The sequence below is a fragment of the Alligator sinensis genome, unplaced genomic scaffold (genome assembly GCF_000455745.1).
Source record: "Alligator sinensis unplaced genomic scaffold, ASM45574v1 scaffold280_1, whole genome shotgun sequence".
Taxonomy (NCBI): Eukaryota; Metazoa; Chordata; order Crocodylia; family Alligatoridae; genus Alligator; species Alligator sinensis.
In genome coordinates this window covers 2,129,473-2,140,855 of record NW_005841835.1, presented here as the reverse complement: position 1 = coordinate 2,140,855, position 11,383 = coordinate 2,129,473, and the positions used below count along the sequence as shown (strand labels likewise).

Below are 11,383 nucleotides of genomic sequence, written 5' to 3'. Positions count from 1 at the left end.
AGTCTTTGGTTTAAACCTACCTTGTGAACTCTATTGCTCGGCACTATTGCTGTGATATTTTGCAAAGCTTTCCTCTCAGATATTTCAGTTCAAACAAATATTTGAGCTGCTTTAGTTACACAGTCAAAATAGAAAGTTTGTTACAGACTGATCCTCTTCTACCATGAAAATATTCTACTTCAGTTTCTGATCTTCAGACATCTTATTTGGGTCAGGATTTCACAACAGTCTCCCTCCAGATTAAACCTCTGCTATCTATTTTGTCCCATTAATTTCAGTTTTATACCTGTAGATCTTCTCTCTTGGGAACAGCAACAGGGATTAACTTCCACTATTAGAACAAAAGCTGTTTGAAGATAACATGTATACTTGAGGGGGGCTGCTGCCACTTTACATTTTATAATCTAACTTGTAATTTATAGCTATAGGTAATTGAAAGCTAAATGTAAATTTATTCTATGCAAAATTCAGTTGTCAGTATATGACAGACTTGCTCTCCTTTTTTGGTACAATAGAACTCAACCTATGGAGAAGTTTTATGTTACTAAGTCCTCTAAACCACAAAATCTACCAGCTTTGATTCCTATGAAAAACTTGAGTTGTTCATTTGTTAATTTGTAAGCTTTTAGCCCTTGCCTATTTGCTTCTTCCAAAATAATCCACAGTATTACAATAAAACAACTTTGCAGTGGCAGCTAGAAGGACAGCTTGAAATGCCAGTGCTGTTAAGTCTGTAACTTTTGATGTGGCTCTGGTTAGTCTCATCTGGGATTCTGTAGTTTACAAAGTAACATTGGCAGTCAGGAGCTCAGCATAGGCTTGTGGGGCCGCATTCCTTTCACTGGTCGGTACACGTTTCTAGGTGGAGCACCAGTGGATGGCGTCCACCAGCTCTTTCGATGCCTTTGAGGACCACTGGGTGTGGCCCTGGGGGCTCTGCTCCATGCCCCCCCTCAGGAGCACTCATTCTCATGTTTTGACCCTTTGACCCGCACAATACTCACACCCTGTTTTTTGCCTTTGTCCCAAGAAATTTAGTTGCATCTTTCGCCCATTGACCCCACACAGTAGGGGCTGTTAGTTAGCTGCGTGGGCCTTAAGACCCATGTTAACTTGAAGGATGCAAATAGACAGGAGCTCAGCTCAGCATAAGTCAGGGAACTAGAACTTCCTTGATCAAGAGAACAAAATTATTTATAAATGATGATTTACTAGAGCAGTTTAAGATTGGGAAAAAACAAAATGCAACTGTCCACTGTTGCTTGGCATTTACATTCTTCACATGATTATTTAGTGAGATATATGACCCACAGTAGTGTGAGGAAATGAGTATAGAAATCCTAATGATATTTTATTTCTTTTTATGAGATGTAGTAGGCTTTGAAAACACCAGCACACTGAGAGTGGTAGACCTCTACTTTCATAGGATTATCCATTTTGGACAAGACCAGTAGTCCCTTACCTTTTTGGCCCATAGGTGTGATGAATGCTCCATGGGCTGCATCTGACCTGTGGGTTGTGCACCCCTGGACTAGACAAAGGAAGCACTGTTAGAAGAGGAGCAGGTTACAGGGCCAAGTAAATCACTTTCCTGTGTGAACTCCAAGTCACGTCTTCCTTGCTTGGAGTCATCACTGTGACCTTGTATCTACCTTGCTTTTCTCATCAAGAAGTATTACAGAGGTACAGAATACTTTATCCATCTCCAATTGATGGAGCGTGTCAGCAGTGTAGCATACTGGGTTGGTGAAAATGGCTGATCTAGGTTAGCTGCCACTAGAGGGCAATATACAATGTTAGAAATATTCTTTCTGTTTTTTAGAGCTTGGGAGTCTCACCACTGCTAACCTGATGGAGAAAGTACGAGGCCTGCAGAACTTGGCTTATCAGCTGGGGTTGGATGAATGTAAGTACTATACAGTGTTTCCCAACCAGTGGGACTCGAAGGTTGAGTAGCTGGGGCTTCAGCTCATTGCCCAATTTGAAAAAAAATCAAAGTTGTTTGCACTTCAAATAGGTAAATCAACAGATATCTCAGACAGTGGCGTTTTGTTTTTATCATGGTGGGATCAGGGCTTTTTGACACAATGGTTCATGGGATGTCAGGTGCAAAAGGCTGAGAACCGTTGCTATACCCAAGTCATGATGAGACCACAGTGGGTTTTCTCACTTAAACCTCTACCTTCTGGCAAGAAGAGTTTATGTTCTCTACTTAGAAAAAGTACCTGTGAAAGCTGTAGCAGTACATGAGGAAATCATTCTCTGATAAGGGGAGCAGATTGAGGGTTAATGTCCAGTCGTAGGCACCAAAGTTAATTTTGTGGCAAGAAGCTGAGTTGAATTTTCCAGTCCTTGTGGATTTAAGCTTTCATCCAAATGTTGAACTAAGTTTCTTTATATAAGAAATATGTTGTGTTTTATACAGTTTCCTCCATAGCCTCGTTTGCTGTAAAGCAATGAATAAAGAAATTCCCATCTAACTTTATGCTCCCTACTTTTGCAGGAATACCTAGTCATAGCAGAAGAAGGCTAATTAGCATTCTAGAGAAGTATATCTACAGGCTAGTGTGGGGAGCAAGGAGGTGGCAATCCTGACTTTGACCTTGGAGAAAAGATTTCATATTCTTTCTCTGTCAGGATAACAGGGATACTTTTTAAGATGCATACCCGACTGCATTCTGTTCCTGGATATTTCTACCACCTGTTACTTCTGGGTCAGCTCCTTTCTAACCTCCACTGCTGATGGAGTTCCTGTTAACTTCCACTTCCCCTAGGGTCTTGGCTATCTGATTTTATTTCCTTAAGTCAAATATATATTTTTAAGCCGTAGCTTTTTATTTTTACACTTTTTTACATCAGGACTCCTCTCACCCCATCCTGCTCCCCCAGGCTACCACTTGGCTAACTCTGGGGACTTTCATGGGCTGATGTTGCTTCTAAAACACAGTATGTAGCGTACACCCCCTAGGCACTTTATATTTGCTCCTTTTCCTAACCCAAGGGTGGGCAATATACAGCCTGCAGGCTGGATCCAGCCCACCAGACCATTCTGTCTGGCCCACAGGGCTCCTAAAAAATTTAGAAAATTAATATTCATCCGCCCCTGGCTGCCTGTCAAAGATGACGAGCCAGGGGCAGTAGGAACCAGGGGGAGCTGCTGGCAGGATCAAGCAGCTTCAGAAGTGAGGTCTGGCTGGCCTTGCCCTGCTTACCCCCAGCCAGATGTCCTGTGTGGAGCAGAGGCTTCTGGCCTGGGGCTGTGGGGCTGTTCCTGCCTCTCTGTGCCAGAGTGAAGTTCAGATAAGCAGGGGCTCTATGGATCCAGGCCAGGCTGAGCCACCAGGGAGAAGGGAAGCTGGTCCGGCTCCAGAGTCCCTTCCAGACTGGGCCCTGTGCTCCTGTTGCCCCACTCTGGGCCCCACTGGCCCTGGCACACCGAGAAGAGCTGCGCTTCCATGTGCCCACTCTCTGCCCCTCCCCCCAACCCACCTACTGCTGCTTTCACAACTTTCCCGCCTGTGGCTGCTGCTGCTCCTCTCCACCCCAAACTGGCTGCTCCAGCATCACATGGCTCCCGGCTGCAGCACTGGCTTGGCTTGATCTTGAGGACAGGGGCGATCACCCACAGTCCTCCCCTACCTCCCCCCACCTTCTGGCCCGCACCCTGTGCTCCTGCCACCAGCACTGGCCCTGGTGCACCGCATGGGCCATGCGCTCCTGCCCGTGTTCCTGCTCCCACCCATGTGCCCGCTGCGCTCCCACCCATGTGCCCACTGACTCCTGTTCACCTGTGCCGCAGCCATTTGCCTGCCACTGCCACCACTCCCCTCCACCCTCTGCTGGTTGCTCTGGCACCATGTGGTTCCCAGCTGCAGTGCCAGGCTGTAGAGCACAGCGGGAGCTGACTGGGACCTGCGATTCTTGGCTGGCCACGTGCAGTGCCAGCTGGGCCAGTCCAACTCCTGCTGCGTCCTGCGGTCTCTTCTGTGCAGCTGGGACCTGGTGCCAGAGCAGCGAGTGGGGTTGAGGGATGGGGGCAGAAGGGCAGGGGTATCAGACACTGGGGGCGGGGAAGTGGCAGTGAGCAGCAGCATGGGGCCGCACCAGTGCGCTGTGGGAATGTGCTGTTGGCCCTACCTATTCCATGGCCTCAGTGGTTAGGATGCTTGCTAGGAAATGGCAGTTCAAATGACCTTTTGCGGAAGGTGACCCAGAACCTGGGTCTCTTACTCCTTGGGCAAATGCCCTAACAGCCAGGCTTTTGAGTTAAGCTGGGAGGGTTGTCATTTGTTGGCTTTCTGCAATTTATATGAAATTACATTCTTTCCTGCAGCATGAAATGACACGTATGTAAATACTACATACCTGTCTTTGGTCACATTGTTACCTCAAGTTGCAGATGGATTTGGGCCTAACAGTTCATCATGTATTAAAAACAGTCTATGTTCACACCAGTCCTCAAGTACTTTAGAATCAATAACATTCTGTCAGTCACCTCCATTTTTTCTTTGTTTCCAACAGTGTTTGTTTGTTTGTTTGTTGTTTAAGACTGTGGAAACAAGGTTTGTACGAGTATATTTAGGCTCACAACCTTTGTATTCCAGGGAACTGAAATATTGAGTAATGGACCTATTATTGATACCGGTACAAATACGAAAACCAAAAATTTGTTAAGGGTTTGTTTCTTTCCTTTTCCCCCCATCTTTGGAACCTGGTAGAGAATACTAGACCTGATGGATGGCCTTTTTGGTATGACAGTTCTTATCTTGCGAAATGTGAGCTTTCTTTTAAAGAAAGTTAATGTTATAGTTATTTGGGTTGTAAAGCAAACATTCTGTCTTTGTAAAGAGTTGCGTTGCTGAGATTACACTTACTTACATGTTAAATGACCCATTTAAGTGAACTAACTCAACCAATGAACAGAACTTGTTTATAGCACAGTTTTGTGTGGCCCCTTAACCCTGAAATGACTTCATAGGAAGCCAAGAATGAAGCCTTTGGGTGCTTGTTCTTTCCCCTTCCTTTAGCCTTAACTTGTTTTGGTAGTTTGACAATGGATAACTCATTTGACTGAAGTTTGCAAGTGAGGTGGGTTCTTTGCTCAGTCTGGGAGGGGCCAAAAAGCAATTCTAATCATGTTCCTGGCAATCTTTTTGTCTTAAGACAACACAAACAAAAGATTTGAAATAACTTTGTGTAGTTTAAGTTTAACTTGGCTGTTGAATCAAAAGGTTTGCTACCCAAACCAGCCCACATCCTGTAGATGGCAGCATGAGACTTCGTATGAAAAACACTTGATTTTATAGACAAAAAGTCTTGGAAATTGAGAAGTTCTACTATATTCTGGCAGCTGCTCCATTGATTTAAGGCTAGGAGGGACCACTGATAATCTAGTCCAACCTCTGCATAGAACGGGCCTGAACTTCTCTGAACTAGTTTTTACTTTAGTAAGAGCAGTTCTATCTTTTTAATTCTGGCTTAAATTGTGAGGGATAGGGACTCTACCACAGACCTTGGTAATTTGTTCTAATAATTAATTACCTTCACTGATTTAAAAGTTAATGCCTTAATTTTTTTAGTTTAGTAGTTGAAGCCAATTATTCGGCCACTGGATCTCACTATCTGCTAAATCTCTTTTCCCCATGGTAGATGCTCAAACTGAACCAGTGCCCCTTTAACCTTTTTGTTAAGCTAAATAATTTGAGCGACTTGAGTCTTTTCCATGGTGGGTTTTTTTCCCCTTCCAGTCTTACCATGCATGGTCTTATCATTCTAATAGCTTTAATCTGAACCTTCTTCAGTTTTATCTATACTGCTTCAATTGTGAATGTCAAGACTAGACACAGTATTTCAGGAGTGTGATAAGCCAACTTTCCTTCTTACCATTTAGTAAAAACATTGCAGTAGCTCTCATTCTGTCGGTCATCTTTATTCAATCACTCCTTCCAGGTATCTCCCCATCCTCAAGTATGACCTGTTCTCTGTTCTTCGTTAAATGTAAAATCAGACAGCTTTATTAAAGCAAAAACTGCTTGCACTTAGTTTGCTGTGTGCTCTAGATCAGTGCTTCTCAAAGTGGTGGTCCGTGGACGAGCCACCAGTTGCCAGTCCACAGCGAGTTGCCAGGAAAGAAAGAAAGAAATATATTTTCAGAAGCATAACGTTGATATGCCATAGCGCCGCAGTTTGTATGTTCCAACACTCCAGGTGATGTCATGTCGTACGAGGTGAGGAAAGAGAAAGAAACAGCCGGTCGCACATTTGTGTAGTGCTGTTACACGCAGTTGCTGCCACCAGCTAAACTGGGCACTGGTCCCTGGCCCATTGGGGAAAAAAAAAAATTGCCCGTCTGCCACATCAGATAGTTTGAGAAGCACTGCTCTAGATAACTGCAAGGCCTTGCTAGGAAAAACACCTTCTTGATCATAGCTTTCACTTTGGTTTACCTTGATTTTTTTTTTTTTTTTTTTTTTTTTTTTTTTTTTAATTTGAACAGATCAAAACTGGCTGTGTGCACCCAGTTAACTTTGGATCAGCCTAGTTTTATTAATCAAAATATGCAAGTCAAGTGCCTCACAGAATTTTTATATAGCAGTAGTGCCTTTTCATCAAAGAACTGAGTAGCTTGATGGGATTTAGTTTCATAAACCCATGTTGACTGCCATTAAGTTTATTTCCCTCCTTTTTGAGCCCTGTACCCATTATTTCATCAAGTATTGCTGGATCAATAGGAATCTTAACTACCTATTTTTGCCTTGCCATGCTAGCCAGATATTTTTCTTTTTGTCTTTTTTTTTTTTGCTTCCTGTATCAACTTTCAAGTCCAAATTAAATTGACTATTAATTTTTAATTTTTTTTTTTTATAGCTGACTTCTGTATCCTTTTTGTTGGTTAAACTTGGCACACAAAACACATACTGAAAATAAATGACAGCTTGTTGTTGTTATGTTTTTCCCCTTTCATTAATGCTGTCCTGGCTATGCTGGCCAATCTATTTCCTAAAGATTAGTTCCTTTTCTGTAGTTCAGGCCCCCAAACTGTAAAGCCCCCTTTGTGCAGAAAGTGACCCTTTGTTTCTCAAACAAAAACATCCTTGACTTATACCACTTACTTTGGCAGAGATTTGATTCAACGTTCTCTCTCACTTGTGGGACAGAAAGGATCTTTGATAAGATCAATTGGATGTTCTTCAGTATCCTTCTAAGATTGTATAATGCAGTATTAGAACTAAAATGCATCACTCCTAATGGATTCTTGACCACCTACTTGCGACACCACTAAAACTAGTGAGGTGTCTGGTCTGCTTCTGGACAGACAGCACACCACCCTGTTCATCTGTCCTTGAAACACATTCTTTCTGTTATTTGTAGTACAGTAGAACCTGCTTTATCACAGCTGTTTTTATATGTTGGTAGTGTCATACTCTTCTGTAGGTCAGTGTAACCAGAGTGATTGGTGCTGGTGTGACAGGGTTTCCAGCCTGGCTTGCTGCCTGGCTTCAAGCTCCTCTCCCTTGCTTCTGGACTCTGGGTCCTTCCCCCTCATAGTTATCTTACCTGCCACGACTTGATGTTATAGTTTCATAGGGAGGCTTCACCCAGGAGGCAAATGTGGGCTTTGGGGTAAGTCCTTGTCTGAACCCAGACCCTTCCTGGCTTTGGCTCTCTTTAAATCTGGCTGGGGCCTGCTGCACAGGGTCCGCTGTATGAGGGCCCTAGGTTCTTGGGCTTCAACTCTAGCCCCTTGTGGGCTCTGGGCCACTTGATCCCTAAGCATACCCCTTGCAGACATGGGTTACACTTCCCAGTCTTTGCTATCACATGTGCAGTCCTCTGACATGCCACAGATTTCCCTCTGAACATATCTGGAGTCCTGCCCATACCCAGCACTCCATGGTTCTGGGCCCCAGGAGCGCTTTGAGCTGGGTGCCTCTGTCACAATCAAGCATGAGCATCTGCTCTCAAAACAAAGCTCACGAAACACAAACTCCCATGTTGGGGTTAATCTTACCCCATAGCAGCACCCATGCAAAATGTTTGAGGCACTTACCTTGTGTTGCTCGTGATGCAGGTTTCTTCTGCCCTTCTGTGGCACAAAGTCCTTTCTCCTAGGCAGCCCAGACTGGCTTGTCCCTGGAGCTCTGTCTCCTGGGCTTTTGAGCTTCTCCCAGGTTATCTAACCCTCTACTTCTACCCCAGGCTAGCCCATCACTGCCTGTATCTGGGGCAGGTGGCCATCTTAGTTGAGGTCCCTTTTTGCCATTAAGTTTGTTCAAAGGGCTGGGCTGGCCATTGGGCCCTGGGCTCCTTCCTTCTTGCAGTAATGGAGCAGGGGCTTCATTAGAGTCCGTCATTGGCAGTGTTTCCCAGAAGTGGAGCACAATGGCTCAGCTTTGGTCTGAAATAGGCTGATACTAGGACCCTGCTCCATGGCTTTCCACCCCATGGTCCAGCATAGGAAAGCTCTGGGCTGCCCACCTGTGGCATGGCACAGCAGAATATGGTGAAAGCACAGCCCCCGCCCCTGCCCCACTGAACGCTACTGAACACTACAGCTCAGCCTGTGGGCCATAAGTTGCTAACTGCTGCTATAGGACAAATGTTTGCTGTCAAAATGTTGGCTAATTATTGCCATATCTGATTTTTAGTATATCTTTAATTTGTTGCATAAGTCAAAATAAAAAAAAAAAAAAGAAATTGAGAAGTGCACAAAAAGATTTCAGAAAACGTTTTTGCAGTCTGGCACATGATTACACGTACCTTCTTTGTTCTTAATTTAAGAATACTTAATTCTCTGGAGGCATACTTCATGTTTCCTGTCATTAATAGCCATATTTAGATCAGTGACTTAAGTTTGGTCTCCCACTAATAGTGGTTTAAGTGACTGGGGAGGGAAGGTTAGTGCCCAAATCTAGGATAATTTTGAGAGAGGGTTTGGGAGATCAGTCCTCCCCCTCCCTCTCACCTGCATCCCCTCCAATTCCTTAAGTCTGGCAGATTCTGCTGTCACTTTTCACACAGATCTGGGGATCAGATCATGGCTCTGATTTATTCAAGAGTGAAATCTCAGCATAGGTGCCCTTCAAATGCAGATTAGAGTACATGCGCCCAGAAAATATCCAAGAGTCTCTAACTAGCTAGTATTTACATGACATGGGTGATTCAAGGAGATCTGATGTGACCAGTGAACCTGAGCTTAAATTCTCCCATTGACAAAAATCCAGAAATGAATATCAAGAAGCTCTTTCCTTTTGGAGGAAAGGTACTGAGTACAGCAGAGTTAAGGGGCCCCCAACTTGTAAGGAGGCAGCTAGAGGGGCTCAGAGCCCCAAAATTCTGGCTCATAACTTTTTAAATCCCTGATACATGATGCTTGAAGAAGAACCCCTTGCTCAGATGCCCTTAATTTAAGATAACTAATCCTATCCTGCATCCCCAAAGCCAGACCAGATTTAATGGCAAGCTGAGTAAGCATGTGAATTCTATAACTGACCTTTAAAGCAGAGGCTTAACCATCTCTGAGCTAGGTGTTTGGAAAAGACATGAGATATCTTTGGGTAAACTTAACTTGGTGTTTAAATAAACTTTTCTGACAGCAAATGTAATCAAATTGCTATAGTACCTAATTTTCCCCTATGATCATGGACATATATAAATGCATAGAAAGACATCATTTTGTTTACCAGCATTTTTACACTATGAGAGCAAGTGCAAGACATGCAAGTGACAAACGGGGAAAAAGGAAAATATCAATGTACAACAGAAATCTGTAGATAACAAAACTTGGAAGGACAGAAGATTTGAAGAGTCTGTTTGCCCTGTGGTTTGCTGCCATTTCCAAAGATTGCTTATGTATGCTTGTGTTGCAGTTAAATTTACATACCTGATTCACAGCCTGGCTGCCTGTGACTACACTGTGTGCTTTGTGAGGAAATATCCCACCATTGCACTGGCAGTGGGACAACTCTGGCATAATAACTGGTATGGGGGGGAAAAAAGATAAATTAAAAGTTGGGAATTCTTGCGTCTTGTCTTTTTTTAAAGGTAAGTAGGTTCACATGAGAATGAATAGTTTATCTGTTTTGCTGGTACTCTAGTATTTATAAGAATGTTCTAGAGCAGACGTGTCAAACATCTGGCTTGCAGAGGTAGGTCATCTGGCCCATGGGGCTGCTTTCTGGGCGCACAACCCACCACCGGGTCTAGTGGGTAGGGCTGCTTGAAGCCCCATGGTCTGGTTTAGGCCTACTAATTCACATGAACTGACATTTCTGCTGTAGAGCAAATAGTACTTGGCAAGACTTTGGGGAAGAAAAGTAAAAGTCTGCGCTGGCTTCCATTGCTCTCAAGAGTCATCTTTCCCCTTCTTAAGATGGTAAGCTAAATTACCATATTAACTTGCATACTACATGCACCTTTTCCCTAAAAATTAGTGTTCCAAAATTTGGGTGCATGTCTTAAGCAGGGAAGCTTGATTTTTTTTTCTGCCTAGAATAGAAGCATAGACGTATTAACATCTATGGAGCAGGGGCAGCTCCAAGGTGGGGATGGGATGCAGTTATACTCTGCTTTGAGTTTTACTCTACCCAAAGTTTAAAACGGCCTGGTAGAACCAGTGGCATTTTTATTCAGGCAGAGCTGAGGGAATCCATTATCTTGATGGCTTATTAGACTCTGTTATTTGCTCCACACGTGTTTAATGACCTTCTCTCCTTTTTAATGGTCTTGATGTTTCACTAATTTAACTTGTCCTTTCTTCAGCGATTTTTTTTTTTTTTTTCCTGTCTTTTAGCTCCTAGTCTCTCTCCTCCTATTTCACAGTCCTTCAGACTGTTTTTAGCATTTTTTAAGTCCTTGATGTGCCCATGGAGTCCAGTTTTCAGTAGCAGCTATAGTTGGTTGAGCAGCTAAGAGCTGCTGACAGTTCATCTGTGAAAACATTAAAATTGGTGGATTTCGCCTGAGCAGGAAAGGGAGAATGAATGAACTGAAAACTAGTCTCTGTCCCTATTCTATGTAGCCATAACTCTAGAAACTACCCTTCCCCCCCCCCCCCATTCTGGTCTCCCCAAAACAAGGTGCATGTCTTACTGGGGATGTGTGGTATGTGAGTAAATATGGTATTCTTAATTGGGCAAGACTGAGCACACACAAAGGACTGTCAAACTTGTTATAATTGCCCAGAAAATGGACCTGGATCTCAGGTGGACAATTACAATGTTATCTATGCAATAGGCCGTGATGATCTAGAAAGCTAGAAATTTGCAGTGAGCTTTCTAAACAACGAGACCGTATTCCCAAAGCAGAATATGAACTGTTTGATCTATAGCCTGCCTTGCTATGCAGTCATTTTAGGAAGGTCCCTGTTCATCCTGAAAATGTT

The 11,383-nt window shown here is 43.6% G+C and overlaps 1 non-coding gene across 2 annotated transcripts in view; it reads left to right on the top strand.

Annotated features, from left to right (window-relative positions):
- LOC102387560 overlaps positions 1-11,383 on the top strand; it is a 148,268-nt gene that overhangs the window by 777 nt on the left and 136,108 nt on the right. For both annotated transcript variants that reach the window (XR_003093487.1, XR_003093479.1), the window contains exon 2: positions 1,823-1,906. This is a non-coding gene — a transcript (uncharacterized LOC102387560). The remainder of the gene's footprint in view (positions 1-1,822; positions 1,907-11,383) is intronic.